General features: G+C 39.1%; 1 protein-coding gene and 1 pseudogene across 2 annotated transcripts in view; one reads left to right on the top strand and one right to left on the bottom strand.

The window, feature by feature from the left end:
• The window catches only part of TTC39C (tetratricopeptide repeat domain 39C), a 124,059-nt gene that overhangs the window by 25,493 nt on the left and 74,626 nt on the right, over positions 1-23,940 (top strand). The gene's annotated exons all lie outside the window — the stretch shown is intronic.
• Positions 16,055-17,303, bottom strand: LOC105712089 (histone-binding protein RBBP4-like; annotated as a pseudogene).

The raw sequence follows: 23,940 nt of genomic DNA, 5'->3' as shown, positions 1-23,940 counted from the left end.
TCCACTGTGTGTTACTTTTGTGTGCTTATGTGTATATAACACAAGGGCAAGTGTAGATATCAGTGTGAAATGATGGTACTATATCATTACATTATAAATTACTGATTATTTCTAAGACAGTTACAAAGAGGAAATGTAGATTGTAGGAGGCATTATGCAATGATAGTTTAAAATGAAAGTGGTGTTGGTGGAATTTTGCATTAGATACAATAGTGAAACGAAGTGGATTGAGTTCAGGGGAAAAAGTTGGGGATCTGAGAGTCTGTTGGATTACTAGAGAGAGATGAATGGAAATATTTCCTTCTAAAAATCGGATTTACATGTCATTTGATAATTCATGCCTGCATAGACCCCTAATGCCATCAGTTAAAATTATCATTGCTTCAAAGTGAGCCCACCTACTTTCTGACCATGCTAAAAGCACAGCTAATGATAGCATCTAAAACAGCTTGCACATACAGTCCATTATAGTAGGAACTCAGTTATTTTTCCCTTGATGATTAACATTGATTTGCTAGCACAGGAAGAGAAAGCTGAAGGCTTTTGGAAATGCTGGGCTCCACCTTGCAGCAATTCTGTGTCTGATGGAGCTCTGGTGGATGGGTGGGCAGTGAAGAAAGCACTAGCCAGTGGCCCAGAAGCATGTTAACCATGTAAGAGAAGGGCCAAGAGTGTCATTTGCCACCTTAAGAGACCAAGCAAATTATTGTAAAATGCAATATGTTCCTTAGTTCATTGTCCTTCAGGAATATCGGCCTCTGTCATTGGTTAGGAATAGCTAGTAAACATGAAATATTTTAGGGACCACTTTCCTCTTAACCTGTTGCCCTGATTTGCTTTTGTTATTTTAATAATGGAGAGAAATTGAGCCTCTCAATACTTTTAATGGGTGTATTATATTACTTTTTCTTTTAACAATTTAAAATAGTTTGTACAAAAGTGCAGCATACTACAAACAAATATAGATGTCCTTCATACTCAGAATTACATTTTGGAAAATGTTCACATTGTAAACATTTGCCATTCACTTCTGATACCTTTAGAGAAGTAAGACATTACAGATACAGTTAAACTTCCCTTCCAGCCCAGCACGATTCCATTTTCCTCTTTCCCTCTCCAGAGGCCACCAGTGTCCTCAGGCTGGTACATGTCTTTTCCATTCATATCTTATACTTTTATTGCATGTTGTTAACTGTTAACAACATATAGGTTCCTGTTTTCAAATTTGCATAATAAGTATCCTTTGCAGTTTGTATTTTTCATCCAATTTGTAAGTGTTGAAGTTGGCCCATGTTGAAATATATTCTAAATCAAGAACAATCATTTTAGTGTCTAAATCAAGTGTTTCATCATACAAATATATGATATACTTAGTCATTACGGATGACCATTTAGGTGGGTTCTGTTTTCTTAGGACCTTAACAGTGCTATAGTGTATCAGTCCCCAACCTTTTTGGCACCAGGGACTGGTTTCATGGGTGACAATTTTTCTAAGGGTGTGGGGGGTTGGGGGGTATGGTTTTGGGATAGAACTGTTCCACCTGAGATCATCAGGCATTAGATTCTCATAAGGAGTGTGCACAACCTAGAATCCACACGTGCACAGTTCACAATAGGTTTTGAGTTCTTATGAGAATCTAATACTGCTGCTCATCTGACAGGAGGTGGAGCTTAGGCGGAAATGATGCTCGCTCGCCCACTGGCTGCTCACCTCCTGCTGTGTGACCCAGTTCCTAATGGGCCACAGACCACAGTGCTGACCTGCCACCCAGGAGCTGGGGACCCCTGCTTTAGTGAACATCTTTTCTTTTCTTCCTTATTATTTTTTTTTTTTGAGACAGAGTCTCACACTGTCGCCCGGGCTGGAGTGTAAAGGTGTGATCTCAGCTCACAGCAACCTCGTGTCTCCCAGGTTCACGCAATTCTCCTGCCTAAGCCTCCTGAGTAGCTGGGATTACAGGCACACACCACTATACCCAGCTAAATTTTTGTATTTTTTTTTTTTTTGAGACGGAGTTTCGCTCTTGTTACCCAGGCTGGAGTGCAATGGCGCGATCTCGGCTCACCGCAACCTCCGCCTCCTGGGTTCAAGCAATTCTCCTGCCTCAGCCTCCCGAGTAGCTGGGACTACAGGCGTGCGCCACCATGCCCAGCTACTTTTTGTATTTTTAGTAGAGACAGGGTTTCACCTTGTTGACCAGGATGGTCTCGATCTCTTGACCTTGTAATCCACCCGCCTCGGCCTCCCAAAGTGAATTTTTGTATTTTTAGTAGAGATGGGGTTTCACTATGTTGGCCAGACTGGTCTCGAACTTCTGACCTCATGATCCGCCTACCCCAGCCTCCCAAAGTGCTGGGATTACAGGCTTGAGCCACCGTGCCCAACTTAGCAAACCTCTTTATACACGTTTTTATGCACATGTGCAAAACATTGCTGGGATATATGTCTAGATGTGGAATTGTCCTGTCTAAGGATCAGTGATACTATATATTGGCAAATCTCTCTCCAAGGGTTTTTACAGGGACTTGTCTTGTCAATGATATGATATAATTTAAGATGTAAAAAGACTACAAAAGAAGAAATGAATATCCTCTGTATATTTATACAGTATAAATAAGGGGTGTGCCTAATGACATTTAGGGTTTTGGGGTTTTTTTAATTAGGTGTTTCTTTATTGAACATTTCCTGTGTACTGAAGCATTGTGGAAGCTTCTGGAGCAATTTGAAAGTAGGTGCCATGACTTTCATAAAAATGTCTATATTCAGTGTCTGCAGAGCAGTACATTTTGGGGATAAAATAAACAAAATTATGTGGAAGAAATAAGATCTGGTCTCTATTCACAAGAAATTTAGAGTCTAGCTGGGATTGTATAATATATATGAAAGATATACATTAATGAATAAAACTAAGTAGTTGAAAATAATGTAATTTGTAGAGGTAGCTTGAAAATTAAGTTGAAGAAGTATATGTTGAAAAAAGAACGAAATTAAAAACCACTCAGTGAGCTGGGTGTGGTGGTATGTGTCTGTAGTCCCAGCTATTTGGGAGGCTGAGGTGAGAGGATTGCTTAAGTTGAGGACTTCGAGGCTGCAGTGAGCCAACGATCATGTCACTGCACTCCAGCCTGGGTGACAGAGCAAGACTCCATCTCTAAAAACAAAAATCTGCTCAGTGACACCATTCTTTTTTTTCCTACCCCTCCTTTCTCCATCTTAGAATTAAACATTGACAGAATGAAGTTATTGGAGCATTCATTCAGCAACAGAAAAATACAATTAAAGGGATAGGAACCACTCAGGGTCTTCTGATTATGAACCAGGTTGGAGACACTGAGGCCAGATGCCCCGTGGGAGGTAGGGCACTCTAGATGTGTCTTGAAGCCCTGCCCATCTTCCGCCTGGGCTGTAGCTGCACAACACAAGGCTGCAAGTGTTTGTTACCTGCTATCCCATATTCAGTGCTTTCACACATTTCATGCTGTCTCATATTCAGAGCTCACTGAAGTCTGTTACTGCACCATTAACTCTTATGTCCATAAAGTCCCTGAGCAAAGGCATGTGGGAAGATGAAGGTTTGCCATCAGGGCAGTTCCAGGGATGGAGAAAATCTCAGGGGTATGGTATTAAGCTCAGTCACGGCAGGCTCAGGAGTGAAGAAGTGGTTTTGCATCTGCAAAATGTTTCTCTAATTCCTACCAGCTCCAACATTTAGCAGTGCACAGGCAGGACAGCATTTTAACTTCTTGCCAAAAGTCTGTACCTCCACTGATTGGGTTTTTCACCTATGGGAATGAAACTTCTCTCTATAATGGCAGTTGGCTGAAAGAATATTTGTGTGTCTGTCTGTGTGTGTGTGTCTGTGTCTGTGTGTTTAATAACCAGTTTTGCTGGAGCCACAGTGCAAACCCAGGAACATTGGTTTCATTCTGTGTACACATCACTGGGGGCAGGTTACAGAGAGGGCATCATGGAAAAAGTCAGATTTTTTTCCAGGATTCGAATCAGGAGTCTGAAGAGGAGAAGGCTGGACGCGCAGAGGCTGGGAGGCAAAGATCAGTCATGTGGGGTAGTTTAGGGCTTGCACATTTGCTGAGCTGGACCAGAGGACCTGCTTGGAAGAAGTGAGAAGCCATGCTAGCTAAGGCCAGGTGCCTGGTCGGGGGAGGCTCAGAGCCTGGCAGTTGCGTTAGTTTGCTGTGATGCATAGTGGAAAGAGGCGACTGGTCAAGGACCAGTGGCATGGTGAAGTGTCTTCAGGGTGCACAGCTTCTGTGGCAGTTTGGTGTGGACACAGTCTGGGGCAGGCTCTGTACAGCAAGCCAGTCATGAGAAGCAAGGACCGAGATGGAGGTTGGTGTGACAGGAACAAGGAAAGGGAAGAACATAGAGCAAGAACACAGGAGAACAAAGGAAGGTCAGGACCCTCAGCCTCCAAAGGCCTCTGAGGACGAGGGACCATCCACTAGAATGGAAAATGGAGATGTACTTTTGGGGAAAGGATCTTAGATTTGGTTGAACAGAGCAGGCCTTCAGCGAATACAGGAATTCTTAATTTCGGGTAGGAAGATGTTAGCAGCGTCTTCTAATATTTCTTTTTGGAAAATTTATGTCATTTTAGTTCACACAACTCTGTCTGCCAGCATCATTAACTTACCTGACTTGTTTAGAAACAAAACTTCCAACAGCACCTCTGAGACCTTGCTAGTCTAAGTGTGGTTTGGGGACCAGTGGCATCAGCATCATTTAGGCACTTGTTAGAATGTAGAGTCTCTGGGCAAGATGTGGTGGCTCACACCTGTAATCCCAGCACTTTGGGAGGCCAAGGCTGGTGGATCACCTGAGATCAGGAGTTCAAGACCAGCCTAGCCAACATGGTGAAACCCCATCTCTACTAAAAATACAAAAATTAGCCAGACTTGGTGGCATGTGCCTATAGTCTCTGCTATTTGGGAGACTGAGGTGGGAGAATCACCTGAACCTGGGAGATGGAGGTAGCAGTGAGCTGAGATCATGCCACTGCACTCCAGCCTGGGCAACAGAGTGAGACTCTGTCTCAAAATAAATAAATAAATAAATAAAAATAAAGAATTTAAAGAAAATGTAGAGTCTCTGATCCCAGACCACCTGAGTAAGAATCTGCATTTTAACAAGGGGGAAAGGGGGCATTTGTGTGCACCACAAAGTATTAGATGCTCTGTTCTGACACACTGCCTTCCTGTGGCTTAAAAATAAAATTATAACTTAAAATGTTATGGCATATTCAGTTTTGTTTTCTGAAAGGCTGTAATAAATACCGAAAACGCCATTTTAAAAATGGTTATACTATCAGCTATAGAAATGATGAATTTAGCAAGAAATACACTGTCTGTATTTCTGCTCTGGAAGGTAAACTCCATGGGAAGGGCCTCATTCCACTGTTCCACTGCTTGCAACAGAGGTGGTACATACAGGTACTCAAAAAAATTTGTGAAATTTTGTATAAGTAAATAGATGAAATTTAATTATATATTGGTGTTTTAAATTAGTTCTGTGTGCACATTTTAAAACCATGCCTTATGTTGATGAAATTAAAAACTTTAAATTATAAAGATAAATGCTTACTCATTGACAACGTAGAAGGAAAGGAAAGCACATACATAGAAAAACCACCCTTTACTCCCACTACTTATAGATTACATTTTAGGGTATTTCCTTCTGTGACTATGTTTACATAGTTTGTCTTACTACACATCTTATTTGTATCCTTCCTTTTCCATTTATCATCATGATACAGTAACTGGTTTATTGTATGTCCTAAGCTTTAGACTAGGCATTTGAGATACTTTTCTTGTTTGCTTATTATATCCACATAAGGCTGTATAATTACATCACATTTTCACATGAGGAAAAGAAAGTTGAGAGTTTGTCTATCTTACTAGTAGTCAGATTTAGTCCATGATCAAGTTGAGATTTTAACTTGGTAGCATTTTCTAGAGCCTGTGCTTTTTCCAGCCCACTAGAGTAAACGTTTCCTTAGTTATGACTTTTCGTTGTAAAATAATATTTTGCTAGGTGAATATGTTTAATTTGGCTAACAGTCTCTATTCCTCAATATTCTAGTTTTCTGTTTCTCAATACTGCATGTAATAATACAATGAATATTTTGGCATAGAAATTTTTTCTATATTTTATTTCTCTTAGGGTAGATTTCTTAGAAACATTTTTAAGTCTCTTGAAATGTACACAGAGAACTCTCCAAAAGATTTGCACCAATTTTCATTCCCACCAGTCACTGTAAATATATTGTGTATTTGAATGCCTATAGACAAAGCAATATGCTTTTTTCCTGCTTCCACAGAAAAAATACATTTAGATGTATTTTCTTTATGCTTCAAATAATGTGATTTTTATTTCACTTAGTTGACTTTTGTTACTGAAATACTTAGCTTTCCCTAAATATCAGCTTCTTTAGTACATAGAATATTAGCATGAGATTCATATTCTGCCCTGCTCAAAACCCTATTTTAGTAAAGTTCACAGTTTCTTAAGAAGATACACATTTACATTGATATATATTTCTGGGTTTTTTGTTTGTTTGTGTGTTTTTTGAGATGGAGTCTCATCACTCTGTCACCCAGGCTGGAGTGCAGTGGCATAATCTCGGCTCACTGCAATCTCCGCCTCATGGAGTCAAGTGATTCTCCTGTCTTAGCCTCCCGAGTAGCTAGGATTATAGGCACCTGCCACCATGCCTGGCTAATTTTTGTGTTTTTAGTAGAGATGGGGTTTCAGCATGTTGGCCAGGCTGATCTCGAACTCCTGGCCTCAAGTGATCCACCCACGTTGGCCTCCCAAAGTGCTGGGATTACAGGCATGAGCCACTGTGCCTGACCAACCTTGACATATATTTCTTAATATCAGAATTCTTCATAAACTGGGGGTTTTGTGGTTATACAGCCTAGTTATTCAACTTTAATGTGTATTTAATACCACTTGTTCTCAAAAATCAAAACATGTCATTCTTAGACTATCGTATAGTGTTTCTTTCTTTCCTTTTCTCCCTCCCTTTCTTTCTTCTTCCTTCCTTCCCTCTCTGTCTGCCTTCCTCCCTCCCTTTGTTATTTCTTTTTGGTAGCAGGAAAGCAGATGATATACAGAGAAGAACACCTATTGTAACAACAGCAAAACCAACCAAACTGACCTTTACTTATATATAGTTTACTTTGATCCTTTAATAAAACTGTTGAAGAAGGAAGTATCTCCTACTGCTAATATTTGAAATAATAATAGATCATTATAAAATATAACAGCTCTGTATTGAATCAGGACCATAGAGGAAATAACAAAAAATATACGAACCTGATGTATTATACATTGTATGCCTATACTGAAATATTTTGTGTGCCCCATAAATATATACACCTACTGTGTACTCATAAAAATTAAAGGGCCGGGCGCAGTGGCTCACGCCTGTAATCCCAGCACTTTGGGAGGCCGAGGCAGGTGGATCACGAGGTCAAGAGATCGAGACCATCCTGGTCAACACGGTGAAACCCCGTCTCTACTAAAAATACAAAAAAATTAGCTAGGCATGGTGGCGCGTGTCTGTAATCCCATCTACTCAGGAGGCTGAGGCAGGAGAATTGCCTGAACCCAGGAGGCGGAGGTTGTGGTGAGCCGAGATCGCGCCATTGCACTCCAGCCTGGGTAACAAGAGCGAAACTCCGTCTTAAAATAAATAAATAAATAAATAAATAAATAAATAAAAATTAAACATTAAAATAGTATTTGAAAGATGGAACACCTTACTCATTTAGCCATGTTTATTTTGTACATTGCATGTTTATTTGTAGTATAGCTTTCTCAAATATAATCAAAATTGCTTTAATATGGCAAAAAATGCATTTTGTTATTAAAACAGAGCCCCTTATAGGTAGGCTTATCTATTCTATGTATGATTTTTGTGGTCTAATAGTGCCCCAATAAAATGGAAATTTAAAGATAACATTAAAGTTTAGTAATTTGTGTGAGACTAATAAACCAGTGAATTTGGAAAACAAATACACGTGTGCCTTCCAAAACGTGTCATAAAGTTTTGCAATTTTGAAATACTTGATAAACTGTAGGACACTAATATATAATTGCATCAGCAGTTAAGGACTCATGAGAATGAGTTGATTTTGTTTAAATTTTAAATACCCTATTTCTGACTTCTTTAAAGAAGTTTTTATGCACTGCCTTTTGCATTTGTGCAAGGCTGCCCATAGCCTGAAGGCAGGGGTCAGTTATGCCTGTATGAGTAGGAAATTAAAGGCTTTTATGATTCTGATTTGAAATTTTGAAAGAAGGACATGATAAATGTTTGAGATAAATGTATATTTTTGGTTAAAACATGTAACATTTTTCTCCTATCTCTATTGTTCTGAAATATCATTTAGTTTTACATAACTTTGAGAAAATATTGCTTTCTTTTTGTGAACTCTGTTCCTTTTCATTAAAAAATTATAAGTACGATATTTACCTTTTAAGGCAACAGGAAGTAGCAGTGATTGCTGTTTTGAGGTTGTTTTTCTTAAGTGGGCTTTTCAAAGACTGGAAGATATTTTTAGGCTGAGGTGGCAATCAGTGTGTAGGTCGAAAAACAGATTTGTTATTTTCTATTGTAGAAATATGTTCTTTGAAACACTGTAATTATTTACATTTTAAATTGTTAAAATTGAACAATACAGTTACGGAATGGATATCTCAATACATGATTATGTAGTTCTTAAGACATGCTTGCCAACTCAAGAGAAAATTTTGTAATTATGATAGGACTCCTAGCTTAAGAAGTGGCCTTTGTAGTGCCACCTTTAATACTTTTCAGCATTCTATAGGTGAACAATTCAAGAACTATATTTGTAAAGTGATGTTTTAAAGATAGCTAACGGTAAAGGCAGGAAATCATTTAAAACATTTTGTATATTCCAGAGACTACTCAAATATTAATCCTGTTTTCAGGAGTAACTTCTTAGGCATGGAAAAGATTTTCATTTATTTAGACCAATTCATTATTTATTAACTTCATTCAATAAATAGTTACATTGTACCTACTATATGCCAGGCACTATTTTAGTGAGTTTATTCACTCAGTAAGTCAGCTCTATAACATGGAAAGAAATGGAAACAATTTCACCTGCCTCATAGCCACTGTCAGTAGCTCAGCATAGATAGTCTTCTGTTCATTTGCATGCCAGGCTGTACACTCACTCACTCATTGACTCATTCATTTGCTTATTCGTCAGATACCCATTGAGGGCTTTCTGGGTGCTGATCCCTGTGCTAGGAACTGTGTGGGTGTGAGTCATGTTCTGAAGGGTGAAGACTGAGGATCTTGAGAGCCCAGAGGAGGGATCCAGCCCAACCCGAGGGAGCAGGAAAGGTGGTCTGGAACCAGCACCCTTTGGACCTAGGCTAGAGGCTGAGCAGGAACCATTGAGAACAGAGGCAGGAGGTCAGTGGCCCAGGCAAGAGCCCTCACCCCCAAGCCCCCAAATTTTTATTTTGATTTGGAAAATTTATAGGATTAAAGTAATAATTGGAAAGGAAATAAAAATGGAAACATTTCCTATTTTCTGTATTCTTATCTGGAGACAAATTTAATTTCCGTGTTGCTATTTTCTCTCTGAAATATCCCCTTGCTAAAAAGTCTGTCCGTATTAATTAGACCGGGTAATCCTAACTCAAGAAAGCATTTGGCAATTAAAAGATGAGGGACTCAGGGTCCGACCGTTTTCCTTGGCTTTCATTTTGCTTTGCCTCTCTTTTCTCCCCTCTTCTTCCCAGGCCTGGCTGGCTAGATGCCTGGTTACCATTTGGCCTATGAGAAGGGTGTGGCTGCCAGCCCCCAGCTCTCCATGCCTGGTTAGGCACTTGTATCCCTTGACCTGTTCACCATTTCTCCTTTCTCATTCTTCCCATAATCTGTCCTGCTTAAAACTCCTAGGTTCTAAGGGACACCCCTGTGTTGATTGCCTTTCCTTTGCTGGACACCTGAGACAGGCTAAAAGGTAAAATTTGGCCTGGTGCAGTGGCTCATGCCTGTAATCCCAACACTTTGGGAGGACAAGGTGGGTGGATCACTTGAGGTCAGGAGTTGGAGGCTAGCTTGGACAACATGGTGAAATCCTGTCTCTACTAAAAATATAAAAATTAGCCAGGCATGGTAGCCCATGCCTGTAGTCCCAGCTTGGGAGGTGGGAGGATGACTTGAGCCCAGGAGGTCAAGGGTGCAGTGAGCTGAGATTGTACCACTGGACTCCAGCCTGGGTAACAAAGCAAGACCTCTCAAAAAAAAAAAAAAAAAAAAAAAGAGTGGGCCGGGCCAGGCACTGTGGCTCATGCCTGTAAGCCCAGCCCTTGGAGAAGCTCAGGAGGGTAGATCACCTGAGGTCAGGAGTTCAAGACCAGCCTGACCAACATGTTGAAACCCCATCTCTACTAAAAATACAAAATTAGCTGGGCATGGTGGTACATGCCTGTAATCCCAGCTACTCAGGAGGTTGAGGCAGGAGAATCACTTGAACCCAGGAGGTGAAAGTTGCAGTGAGCCAAGATCATGCCAATGCACTCTAGCCTGGGCAACAAGAGCAAAACTCCATCTCAAAAAAAAAAAAAGTGAAATTCTGTTTTTGTCATCTTGTTGTTGAACTTATCTATATTTTGAATTACTTCCATGACTGAATATATTTTGCCATACTCAGGGGATGCATTCTTAGTGTACGTGTGTCCTAGAAATGCATCCATCAGAGCAATAGTCCATAGGAAGGAAGGAGCAAGGGCTTGGTTATTATTATTTTTAGGGTGCCTCTTAGAGAGTGGCTCAATAGTGATCTACCTGTAGATAATTACTATCTCAGGCTGTAGGAATGGACCATCCAGGCTCCTGCTTATTCTTCCCCTCAGTGGGGAGGAGACCCAGAGTAGACTAGCCCCAGGTGTCCTCCTATCCCCTGCCTGCTACAGGCTAACAGCTTCACTGATCTTGGTGAATTTCATGGTTTCTCGGCACCAGCCAGTGAATTACAAAGTCTTTTTTTTCCTGATAAGATGCAAGGCCATACCACAAGCAGTTAACAAAAATAAACAGAAACTGCAGTGGCTGTAAGTGTAAACATCTCTGTACACATAGGGGCCGTGCTCTCTGGGGACTGGTACCCTTCCAGGCCTGAGGTGCCCCTGACCTCCAGGGATGTCTGGGGTGAGCTGGTGATGGCTACAAACTTCTATTCCCCAAAAGGGTGGGCACATCATAAAAACAAATCTGAATAGAAGACTGGACTTAATCCAAACATTTGTAAATCAAACACTCATAAACGAAATGGCTGTGGCGATCAGTGTTTTTAGAGGCATGCCGCCCTTTAGATTAAAAGGTCCCCAAAGGTCATGGTTTGAGTCATGTCTGAAAAGCAAATAAAGACTTTCCATGAATTTCCCCACAGCTATCTTCTGGTGAAGGAAATAAGCACATTTACTTTTGTGAGTGAAAGCCTTTTTACAGGTTCAGGTGAGAAAGATCTTGTATCTAGTCATTTTTTGACCCTGTGGAGGACAGTTCATCAGATGAAATGGGAAGTATGGATTTCACAGGACGTGGTTGGTTGGTTCTTTAAACAGGCATGTTTTGAGGACCTGTTAAACTCCAGATTCTGTTGTAGGTGGTCGGGACAGCAGCATGTACCAGAGATAGGGTCCCCACTCTTGGGGACTTACATTTATTCAAACAAATAATGACACAGATATCAAATAGTAATAAGTGCTCTGCAGAGAATTAAAATATGGAGAGTGATTGGAGACATATATCTTTAAAAAGCATATATCTTTAAAAAGAATACTAGAGAAGACACATATGGTGTTAGGGGGCCCTCATTTAAATATAGAGAATTAAAATATAGAGAGTGATTGGAGACATATATCTTTAAAAAGCATATATCTTTAAAAAGAATACTAGAGAAGACACATATGGTGTTAGGGGACCCTCATTTGTTCACAAAAAATACGATGACAAGGGATGATGATGTGAGTCAGAGTAACCACCATTTACCCACTTTGCATTGCTGTTTATTAGAAGGTCTATTTGGACTTTCTAGCTGCCAAACTGGACAGTGTATGCTCTCTGAAGAGCAGGAGTATTTTTGGTCATCTTTGAGTCCTCAGCACGTAGCACTGGGTCTGCTGTGTACTTGGTGTTCAGCAAACACGTTTTGAATGAGTGAGTGGAACACAACTAGATTCATTAGAATTTTTCCTATAGCCCTAAGAAAGGTCACTTTTTATTTATTTTAAACTGAGGAACATTATCCAGTCATGATTTAGATGGGTGATTTTAAAATTAAAACTCTTAAAAAAATTATTGCGTTTTTTAAATAAATTTAGTTTTCTCTTAGATAACTTGGAGGAGCCAAGGAACAAACTGGAACACTATAAGTTATTTATTAGACTATGATACTGAATTTTATTTTTTGGTTGGCCTGACTTCTCAATTGCTTTCCTAATTATTTGACTTGGATGGAGTTGATGTTTTAATCCTTCCATGAGTAGGCTCAGTGTCAGCTGTGTACTATGGGAAACCATTGAGAATTGGAAATTCAAAATTGGATCCTTAGAAGGGCTCGTTGGTCTAGGGGTATGATTCTCGCTTAGGGTTTGAGAAGTTGTGGAGCAGTGGAGCATGCAGGCCGTGGAGTTGGACCTGGGTGACTGTACCTGTTTCTCAGGCCTTTCGGGAGGAGGAGACCTCATGAATGAGTAGAGCCGTTGGTATTACTGTGGAAGTGATTTAACTTTTTAGGATAATCACAGGTAATGAATTTTATCTGATCTGTAGCAGGATTCAGAAAGGGACATTCCACACATGCTGTCCAATCTCATATGAGACCTCTAAGGATGCTGTCTGTAATACATAAAGGAAGCATTGAGAGTACTTTTAAAGTAAGATGCTTTCAGAATAAATCAGACAGTTTCCTTTTGAAAAATGTTCTTGATAACAATATAAATCATGTCAAGAAAAACCCTTCCAATAAATCATTTCCCATTTTATTTTCCTTGCCACCATCTGAGGGAATAGATTGCTTTTCTTCTTTGACCTTTGATGTCGAGTTTTCCATTTACCACTTCCAAGACACCTTTACCTTTTCTGCATATGGAAGATGTTCTGTTTAATAAACTGTTGAACGAATGCCGCGTGAACAAGGTGCTAAAAACATCATGTTCTTCCTTCCTGACATAATATAAGTAGAGACAAGTCTTTCCCTTCAGTTGGTGAGTGATATAAAAGCTTTTATGTTTTTGGGCACTGGCTGAACAGCTATTCCTTTCTCTGTTATTGCTGCAACATCTTTGAATTAAGATTGAGGCCTCCAACTTGCTCCTATAATAGTTTCCTGTGTCTGAATGGTGTTACAAAGTAAGTTCAACAAATTTGGAAAACATAGTTCATTGCAGAAGCACTAAACTAATCTATTGATTGTTGCCACAGTATACCCAAGTTAGAGAAATTGAGATACAGAACAGTAAAAATGAGCCATAGCCCAGGAACCACAAGTACAAGCTACGTGGGGGCTGCATTCAGACCGTCAGTGTTCCGTGAAATTGAGACATTTCAAGGCTTTATTTACTGCTGACTTTTATGTGTTCAAAGCACGTATTTTTAGTTTTTGACTCAGCCCTCATCAGATGATCAGATTCCTTATTATAAAATCTTTTATTATTTTTCTTGGCAGAGTGGGGAGGAGTTAGCTAAGTAGAGAGATTTCACAATGAAAAAGGAAAAAAAAAATTTTTAAATAAGAGAATAAGCAAAAAAAAAATGTGTTAAAGTTCCATTTTGTTAAATTTTGAAAGGGATGCATTAAAAATCTTATTTATACTACTTATATGGGTTGTATAAAAAGTGATCTTCAAATCATTTGCATTTTTTTTTGGAAAAAAATTAGAGGCTGTCTTGGGGAGTAACCTCATGTAAGTGAGGTCTGTTCTCTACTTCTTGTGGGTTCAGCTCATTGCCAGCCTTGTGCTAAGGGTGCCCTGGGCCACAGTACAGAGAGGCCTCAGCTTGCCACTCAGTGAATCACTCATTCCCACATAAGCAGGATTCGGCTGTCTTGTATTGAATCACCCCATTATTCTGTTTGGTTGGCTGGATGGTATATTCTGTTGAGAAAATTGTATCAAAATAACGACCGAATCACAGGGATGTAGAACAAGTAAACCGAATTAAATTATGCATTTTTCTCTCTAAAGGGAGTGGAAATGTAGGAAGAGTGTCTGTGGTGACAATTTGAAAACAGATGATGATTAGAGCAGTTTTAGTCGTAACTGTTCAGCCTCCCCGCCATACATACACTTTGCGCTGGGGAAGACTCCCTTGATCTTCTTGCCCCTCACAACGAATTTGTTCATTTTTTTAGTTGTCTGTATGTGTTGAAACAGTGTACACAGAATTTTGTTTTCACATTAAGTTCTATCAAAAACCTTTTTAGGTCATGATAGTATTCCATCTGGTTATTTGTGAGTCATTTATTCTATTGTAGAAAGTTTTTTTAATTAATTTTTAAAATTGCAGTAAAATATACATAACAAAATATGTCATCTTATCCATGTTGCAAGTGTACAGTTCAGTCATGTTAAGTACATATACGTTGTTTTGCAACCAATCTGCAGAACTCTTTCATCTTGCAAAACTCAAACTCTGTACCCATTAAACAACAGCTCCCCATTCCTTTCCCCACTCCCAGCCCCTGACAACCACTATTGTGCTTTCTGTCTCTATGAAGTTGACTATGATAGGTACTTCATAGAAGTGGAATCATACAGCATTAATCTTTTTTATTTAATGTAGAATAGCAATTTATTCCATTTTAAGCACTTACACAGTCATAGAGAGTGACAGGCCTGCTGGTGAAACAGGTCACCCAAAATGTAGATGGCATTAAACTAGTGGTCAAGGACTAACTCCTTTAAAAAAAAAAATGCAATTTTTATCAAAGACTAATTTAATTTTTTTTTTTTGAGACAGAGTCTCCCTCTGACGCCCAGCTGTAGTGTAGTGCACGATCTCAGCTTACAATCTCCGACTCCCTGGTTCAAATGATTCTCCTGCCTCAGCCTCCCGAGTAGCCTGGATTACAGGCATGCATCACCACACCCGGCTAATTTTTGTATTTTTAGTAGTGACAGGGTTTCACCATGTTGGCCAGGATAGTCTCAATCTCCTGACCTTGTGATCCACCTGCCTCAGCCTCCCAAAGTTCTGGGATTACAGGCGTGAGGCACCATGCCCCTCCTAATTTTTAAAACAAATACAAGTTATTGATTCAATTTTCTTAACTTGACATAGTGTACCTGTGGTATAACTGTCAGTTAAAAACATGCATCTTTACAACTTGGTGGTCCCAAGTTAAAAAAAACCGGAAACACCATTTCACAGGAAAGAAACAACACGAAAACAGCTCAAGAAATACACTAATAAGCAAAAATATATGGTGAAAGAGGAACGTGTTGTTTTGATTTAACTGAAGAAATTGAGAGAAAACTGGTCTACGTATGAAAATGTGCATCCTGGAAAGTCAGGTGTCAGGATGTTTGAGTAGGAATCCATATGGCTTGAATCTCCCCTGTTTCCTGAATAAAAGTGACATCTTTCAGTATTTATACTTCATGGCTCAGACATCTACCTCATTTGGCTCTATTCCTCACTCACTCTAGCCTTTACTTAAATGAGTCTGAAAAACTTGGGGATATAGCATAAGAAGAAAACTAATCATACATAATATTCCTCTTTCTGTAGCTGCTTTAGACCTGGGTTTGTTACTAGAAAATTCCTGAAGAAAATTTCAATGTAAGTCTGTGGCTTTGCTGAATCAAGCCCCCATTTAGAAAACACTCACTGTTTGGGTTAATAGCGTTATTGGTGGTACCTATTACATAGAGGGATAGCTGAACAAAGTCTGTGTCTCCAAACCAGTGTTAAATCAGTCTCAGAGTTGAGAAGAAAAAAGGGGAGTCTAAAATCACAAGAAGTAAAGACATATATATCTAGGACCCTTTTCCTTCCAGATCCACGCTTCCTTCAGGGTCTTCATCATTATAAATGTTCTCTGCCATTTGCCACACTTGCATGATACTGTCTTCTGATTCAGAACAAATCACCCAAGGCTCACTGGGATTCCAGGAGAAATCAGATATCTTGGCAGTGTGACTACCATGAATAAACAACAACTCTGGTGGCCCATCTTCTGGGGATTGTTCCTCTCCAATTTTACTTAAATCCCAGACATTCAGTCTGTAATCAGTACCACTGGAAGCCAAAATAGTCTCATCGTGAAGTGACCACTGAATTTGGAATATTTCATCCTTATGTGATTCAAAGGAATGCAACTTAAATTTCAGATTTCTCAGATCCCACAAGGCAAAATCTTGTCAGCTGATCCTGTGGCAAGAATGAACTCACTATAAGGATTGAAAGAGAGGCCGTTCACTTCAGCAGTGTGAGCATCAACTGAGTGGTTGAAAGTATTGTTTGAATGAGATACCCAAATCATAAGTTTCTGATCATCAGCAACTGATCCAAACAGAGACTCATGGAGCAGATGCCAGGAAACATCTATTGCCGTATGCCCTGTAAAGATGGTCTTCGCCTCCACCACTTTTCCCTCCTTTGGAACAGCACTGATGTCCCACAGGCAGATGGTGTGGTCATCTGAAGCACTACCTAAGTGCCCACTGAGATTTGGGTTCCAAGAAAGCCCATAACCTTCCTTCTGATGTCCACGGAGATACAAGTCTGGGTTGCATTCTCTAGAAGGATCTGGTTTAGAAGGATGTTTTGTATAGTCAAAGACAAGAACATCACTGGAAGGAGTCTTTGTTGCAATGATACAAGGGTTCTGGGGCATATAACGGGCCCTGTTTACTTCTCCTTCATGGTTGATCTTGATTTCTATTTCATGTTTTCCACTAACTGAACCAAAACCTCTGAGTTCTCCTTTCTCACTGTTGTAGTGTGACACATCAAACAGAGCATCATCATTAGGGAGTTGCACACTGACTATAACAAAATGGTTTTGTTCATCCGATGTGTGAGTCCCCAGGACAAGTCGATGAATGCTGAAATCTTTTCCTTTCTGGTCTGGTTACATCTAGAAGCCACTGGGCAGTTAGGCTAGGCCACTCCAGAGCATGGGTCATCAACACATCATGAAGAAAAGTAGTGTTCTTTTTCCATATTTTGTACTCCTCATTGATCACTCGTTCTTCCATCATTGAAGGCTGCTTCCTTGGCCATGGCGGGCAAGCAAGCTGGGGGAATCCTGGAGTGGAGCGTTGCGGGAGGGATGGGGAGGATGCAGGCGCTCGCTCTATGTACAAGGCCTCTATTGTTTCCTACAGTATTAATCTTTTTGGGCTGGCTTGTTTCACTTAGAATAATGTCCACAAGGTTCATCCATTTTGTCACATGTGTCAGAATTTTCTTTTTTTAAGGCTGAATAATATTCCGTTGTATATATACCACATTTTGTTTATCCATTTATCTGTCTGTGGGCACTAGAGTTGCTTCCACCTTTTGGCTGTTGTGAATAATGCTGCTATGAACGTGGGTATACAAATATCTGTTTGAGTCTCTGCTTTCAATTTTTTTGTGTATGTGCCTAGAAGTGGAATTGCTAGATCATGTGGTAATTCTATTTCTAATTTTTCGGGAAACTGCCTATAGTTTTCCATAGTGGCTACACCACCTTACACTCCCACCAACGGTATGCAAGGGTTCCAGTCCACATCCTTTCTGAAACTTACTTTGTTATATTTTCGATAGTAGCTATCCCAGCGGGCATGAGGTGGTGTCTCATTGTGGCTTTAATTTGCATTTCCCTAGTGATTAGTGATGTTGATCTTCTGTTCATGTGCTTATATAGCCATTGGTATATCTTCTTTGTCTATTCAGGTTCCTTGCCAAGTTTTTAATTAGGTTGTTTGTTTTTTGTTGTTGCTGAGTTTTATAAGCTCTTTATATATTCTGAATATTTATCCCTTATCAGATATATGATTTGCAAATATTTTCTCCGGTTCCTTAGGTTGGTTGACTTTTCACCCTGCTGCTTATGTTCTGTGAGGCACAGAAGTTTTAAATTTTAGCGTAGTTCAAGTTATATACTTTTATTATCTGTGCTTCGGTGTCATACCCAAGAAATCATTGTCAAATGCAATGTCATGAAGCTTTTTCCCAATGATCTGTTAAAACCAAGCTTTTCTCTATTCTGGTTAATATTGCAACAAGTAGCTTCACTCATGTAGTTTTCTTTTCTTGGCATTGTTTCACTCTTCTTTCAGAAGAAAAGATGAAATACCAAACCAGTTTTGTCATCTTAAAGTCTATTTTTTATGATACCAAGCAGAGCAGAGGATATCGCTTGTCCCTTTGGCAAAAATTGTGTTTCTCAAGGCAAGGTTTAAGGCATTAGAGAAGCATTCAATATTGCCCTTTTTGCTAATTGTACAAAGTTAACTCCAGTGGTCCCCTGGGACTGTGATTTTTCAACAGCATGGGTCACAGAAAAGCAGAGCTTCCATTAAGAGTAGCAGGGGTGAGTGCATGCAGTTTTTCTCTTCAACCCTCAGATCTTAGGTCTCAGGACTGCAGTGAAAGATGTGGATGACAGCTGTGGGCTGATTAGATTCGAGTGGCCCTGTGCTTCCTTTGTTATCCCCAAGAATCCAAACCCCCACACATTTGAAGGGGAGAAAAGTCATTTTGGAACATTTTTCTAAGAACTAAACATGAAACAACTTTAGGACATTTTCAGAAAAATGAAAGACTTAAAAAATTCCAGCTATTCACCACTTTGGGCAGTAAAATTGCATTTAAAGAAACATTCAGTTAGGGACTGTTTTACAGTGATGATGCCCACTTACCTAAGTGAGAAATGTTCCTCTGAGAATCAAATATATACATTCTCTTCCACTGTGTTTCAGGAAATAAAGTCTTCATCAGTCAAGTTTTTAATATCCTGGAGAAACTTTAAAAAAATTTCCAAGGCAATGTTGGCAAATATGAGAATAGAGGATCGGTTGCTTCCTTTCATTCACAACAGGTTTTCTGCCTTTGGATGACTCATGCAGAGAGAAAATTTTAGAGCCATTTTATTACTGATGGTTCATTTTTAAAAAGCAGATGCAGTGAGCATAAGAGGCCCTCTCATGAAAGGATTCCAAAAGACACCTTATCTTTTGTAGAACATAAGTATGTTTTAAAAATTTTTTAGAGACAGGGTCTCACTATGTTGCCCAGGCTGGTTTGGAACTCCTAGTCTCAAGCAATCCTCCTGCCTCAGCCTCCCAAAGTGCTGGGATTATAGGTGTGAGCCATCATGCCTGGCCTTGATTTTTACCTTTTTATTTTGGAACATTTTCGAAAGTACATAGAATAATTTAATGAATTCTGATGTTCTTGTCACTCAGCTTCAATCATTATCAAGTCATGGCCAGTTTTGTTTTATCTATTTTCTGTTCCCTTTTAATCTCTTTGCCCTAAATGATTTTGAAACAAATCCCAGTTAACACATCATTTTGTCTGTAATGACTTTCATATATCCCTCTAAAAAATAGAAAATCCTTTAAAATATAGCCACAGTACCATTGTACACCGAAAAAAAGAATACTAATTCATTAATATAATCAAATAGTCATCAGTGATCACTTATCTGATTGTTTTTCTCTTTTTAATATTTTTCTCTTTTTTATAAGGAAAAACTTACATAAAGAACTTTTCCAATGTAAACATCAGTGTAGCTGATGTAACTTTTCCAATGTAAACTCTCCAGGTAAAGTTATAAGACATTTTCAACACTCCAGCGCCCTCCTTTGGGCTCCTTCTCAAATTGATACTCCCCCAGAGGTAACCACTGTTCAGACCTCTGTCATCATTAAAAGTCAGAATAGTGGTTTTGGACTTTAGATACATGAACTTATCTAGGATATACTCTTTTGTGTCTAGCTTCTTTGACTCAACATTATCGCTATGAGATTAATTCGTGTTATTGCGTTGAGTGAATATGTTGCAATACTAGATCTGTTCTACTGTTGATGGATGCTTGAATTATTTCCACTTTGAGGCTAGTATGAATAACACTGATATTAACATGGTGTATGTGTCTTTGAGGGGAGCATAATCATTCATTTCTGTTGTGAAAATTACTGGTTTACCTAGTAATCCCATGATTGGGTAGGTACCCTCACAAATATAAATTGTTCTGCCATAAAAACACATGCATGAGTATGTTCACCACACCGCAGCACTATTCACAATAGCAAAGACATAGAATCAACCTATATATCCATCAGTCATAGACTGGATAAAGAAAATGTGGTGGATATACTGTGGAATACTATGTAGCTATAAAAAAGAATGAGATCATGTCCTTTGCAGAAACATGGATGGAACTGGAGGCCATTAGCCTAAGCAAACCAATGCAGGAACAGAAAACCAAATACTGCATGTCCTCACTTATAAGTGGGAGCTTAACATTAAGTACACTTGAACACAAAGAAGGGACCAACAGACAGCAGGGCCCTACTTGAGGGTGGAGGGTAGGAAGAGGATGAGGACTGAAAAACTACCTATAGTGTACTGTACTTATTACCTGGGTGATGAAATCATTTGTACACCAAACACCTGTGCCACACAATTTACCTATATAGCAAATTTTTACATGTACCGCTGAGCCTAAAATTAAAAAAAATTAATGACAACTATATGTGCATAAAATTAAGCCACTGTTAAATTCATTAGATACTGGATGCGGCAAATCACACCTGTAATCCCAGCACTTTGGGAGGCAGAGGTGGGTGGATTACTTGAAGTCTGGAGTTCAAGACCAACGTGGTCGACATGGTGAAACCCCATCTTTACTAAAAATACAAAAATTAGCCAGGTGTGGTGGCATGAACCTTAAGTGCCAGTACTTGGGAGGCTGAGACACAAGAATCACTTGAATATGGGAGGCAGAGGCTGTAGCCTGGATTATAAAGTGAGACTCTGTCTCAAAGAAAAAAAAATTCATTGGAATAAATAATACAATTATCAAGTTGATAATTAATTTTAAAAATTACTAGGGTAGGCATTTTGAGATTTAGTAGACACTGGTAAGTGATGTAGCAGAATACTAGCGGCTCCACATCTCACTAACGCTTGATATTGTCAGTCCTTTCTGACAACCAGATGAGCATAGTGGTATCTCGTTTTGATTTTAATTTGTATTTCCCAGATAAATAATGATTTTCAGCACTTTTTAATATGCTTATTGGCTTTTGGCTACCCTCATCTGTGAAGTGCCTATTTAAGATTTTGGCCGACTTTTTAGTAAGTTTTCAGTCATTTTTTTAACTAATTCATGGGAGTTTTTAATGTATACTGAAGATGAGCTCTTAGTTGGATATGTGTATTGCAAATAACTTCTTTCAGTCTGTGATTTGCTTTTTCCAGTCTCTTATGACTGAATGGAAATTCTTAATTTTAATTGTCTTGATGTCTGGTAAAGTAAGCATCTAGCTTTGTTGTTGTTCTTCACATTTGATTTGGCTATTCTAAAGATTTTATTTTTCCATATAAATTTGTTTATTCAATTTTTTAAAAAACTTTTAAGTTCAGAGGTACATGTGCAGGTTTGTTACATAGATAAACGTGTGTCTTGGGGATTTATTGTATAGATTATTTCATCACCCAGGTATTAAGCCTAGTACTAATTTTTTATTTTTTCCAATCCTCTCCCTCTTCCCACCCTCCATCCTCAATTAGGCCTCAGTGTCTGTTGTTGCCCTGTATATATCCGTATGTTCTCATCACTTAGCTCCCACTTATAAGTCAGAACATTCGGTGTTCGGTTTTCTGTTCCTGCATTAGTTTGCTAAGGATAATGGCCTTCAGCTCCATCCATGTCCCTGCAAAGGACATGATCTCATTCCTTTTTATGGCTGCATAGTATTCAGTGGTGTATGTGTACCACATTTTCTGTATCCAATCTATCATTGATGGGCATTTTGGTTGATTCCATGTCTTTGCTATTGTGAATAGTGTTGCAGTGAACATACACGTACATGTGTCTTTATAATAGAATGATTTATAGTTCTTTAGGTATATATCCAGTAATGGGATTCCTGGGTTGAATGGTACATTAGTTTGTTTTCATGCTGCTGATAAGGAGATACCCGAGACTGAGACTGGGTAATTTATCAAGGAAAGAGGTTTAATTAACTCACGGTTCCACATGGATTGGGAGGCCTCACAATCATGGCAGAAGGCAACGGAGGAGCAAAGTCACGTCCTGCATGGCAGCAGGCAAAGAGAGAATGAGCACCAAGTGAAGGGGGAAACCCCTTATGAAACAATCTGAGGCTTATTCACTACCAGGAGAACAACATGGGGAAAACCCACCACCATAATTCAATTATTGCCCACCAGGTCCCTCCCACAACACTTGGGAATTATGGGAGCCACAATTCAAGATGAAATTTGGGTTGGGACACAGCCAAACCATATCAAATGGTATTTCTGCCTCTAGGTCTTTGAGGAATTGCCACACTGGCTTCCACAATGGTTGAACTAATTTATACTCCCACCCACAGTGTAAAAGTGTCCCTTTTTCTCCACAACCTTGCCAATATATGTTGTTTTTGACTTTTTAATAACCATTCTGATTGGTGTGAGATGGTATCTCATTGAGGTTTTGATTTGCATTTCTCTAATGATCAGTGATACTGAGATTTTTTTTTTTCATGTGAGTGTTAGCCACATGTATGTCTTCTTTAGAAAGGTATCTGTTCATGTCCTTTGCCCACTTTTTAATGGGGTTGTTTTTGTTTTTGTACATTCAAGTTCCTTAGAGATGCTGGATGTTAGACCTTTGTCAGATGGATAGTTGCACAAATTTTCTCCCATTCTGTAGGTTGTCCGTTTATTCTGTTGATAGTTTCTTCTGTTGTGCAGAAGCTCTTCAATTTAATTAGATCCTATTTTCAGTTTTTGCTTTCGTTGCAATTGCTTTTGGCATCTTCATCATGAAATTTTTGTCTATTCCTGTGTCCAGAATGGTATTATCTAGGTTGTCTTCCAGAGTTTTTATAGTTTTTGGTTTTACACCTAAGTTTTCATTCTATCTTGAGTTAATTGTCGTATATGGTATAAGGAAGGGGTCCAGTTTTAATCATCTTGTTATGGCTAGTGAGTTATCCTAGCATCATTTGTCAAATAGGGGTTACTTTCTCCATTGCTTGTTTTTGTCAGGTTTGTTGAAGATCAGGTAGTTGTAGGTGTACAGTCTTGTTTCTGGGTTCTCTGATTCCATCGATCTGTGTGTCTGTTTTTGTTTTAGTATTGTGTGGTTTTGGTTGCTGTAGCTCTGTAGTATAGTTTGGAGTCAGGTAGTTATGCCTCTAGCTTTGTTCTTTTTGCTTAGGGTTGCCTTAGCTATTCAGGCTATTTTTTTGGTTCCATTCCATATAAATTTTAAGATCAGTTTTTCAACACACACACTCACACAAACACAGCAAAGATTTTGCTTAGAATTGCATTGAATCTGTAGTTTAATTTAAGAGACATTGTCACTTTAGCAATATTGAGCTTCCAATCTGTAAGTATTATATGTCTTTACTTAGGTTAGTGTTTCACAACCAGGGTCAGTTTTGCCTCTTGGTGGACATTTGACTAAAGACATTTTGGTTGCCACATCCTTGTTAGGGCGATGACATACGATATTGGTGTCTTGTGGGCATACAGGAAGTCTGTTTGCCATCCTACACAGGCAGGACAGCCCCACAACAAAGAATAATCCAGCCTGAAATGTTAAGAATGTTGGGAAACCCTAATTTATGTCTTTAATTTCTCTTAGTAATGTTTTTTTCATTTTCAGTGTTGGGATATTACACATTTT

Source organism: Aotus nancymaae, unplaced genomic scaffold (genome assembly GCF_030222135.1).
Source record: "Aotus nancymaae isolate 86718 unplaced genomic scaffold, 86718_ANA_hifiasm-v0.15.2.pri h1tg000020l, whole genome shotgun sequence".
NCBI classification, from domain to species: Eukaryota; Metazoa; Chordata; class Mammalia; order Primates; family Aotidae; genus Aotus; species Aotus nancymaae.
Note: the sequence above shows the minus strand (reverse complement) of the source record. Positions and strands in the feature narration are given on the sequence as shown.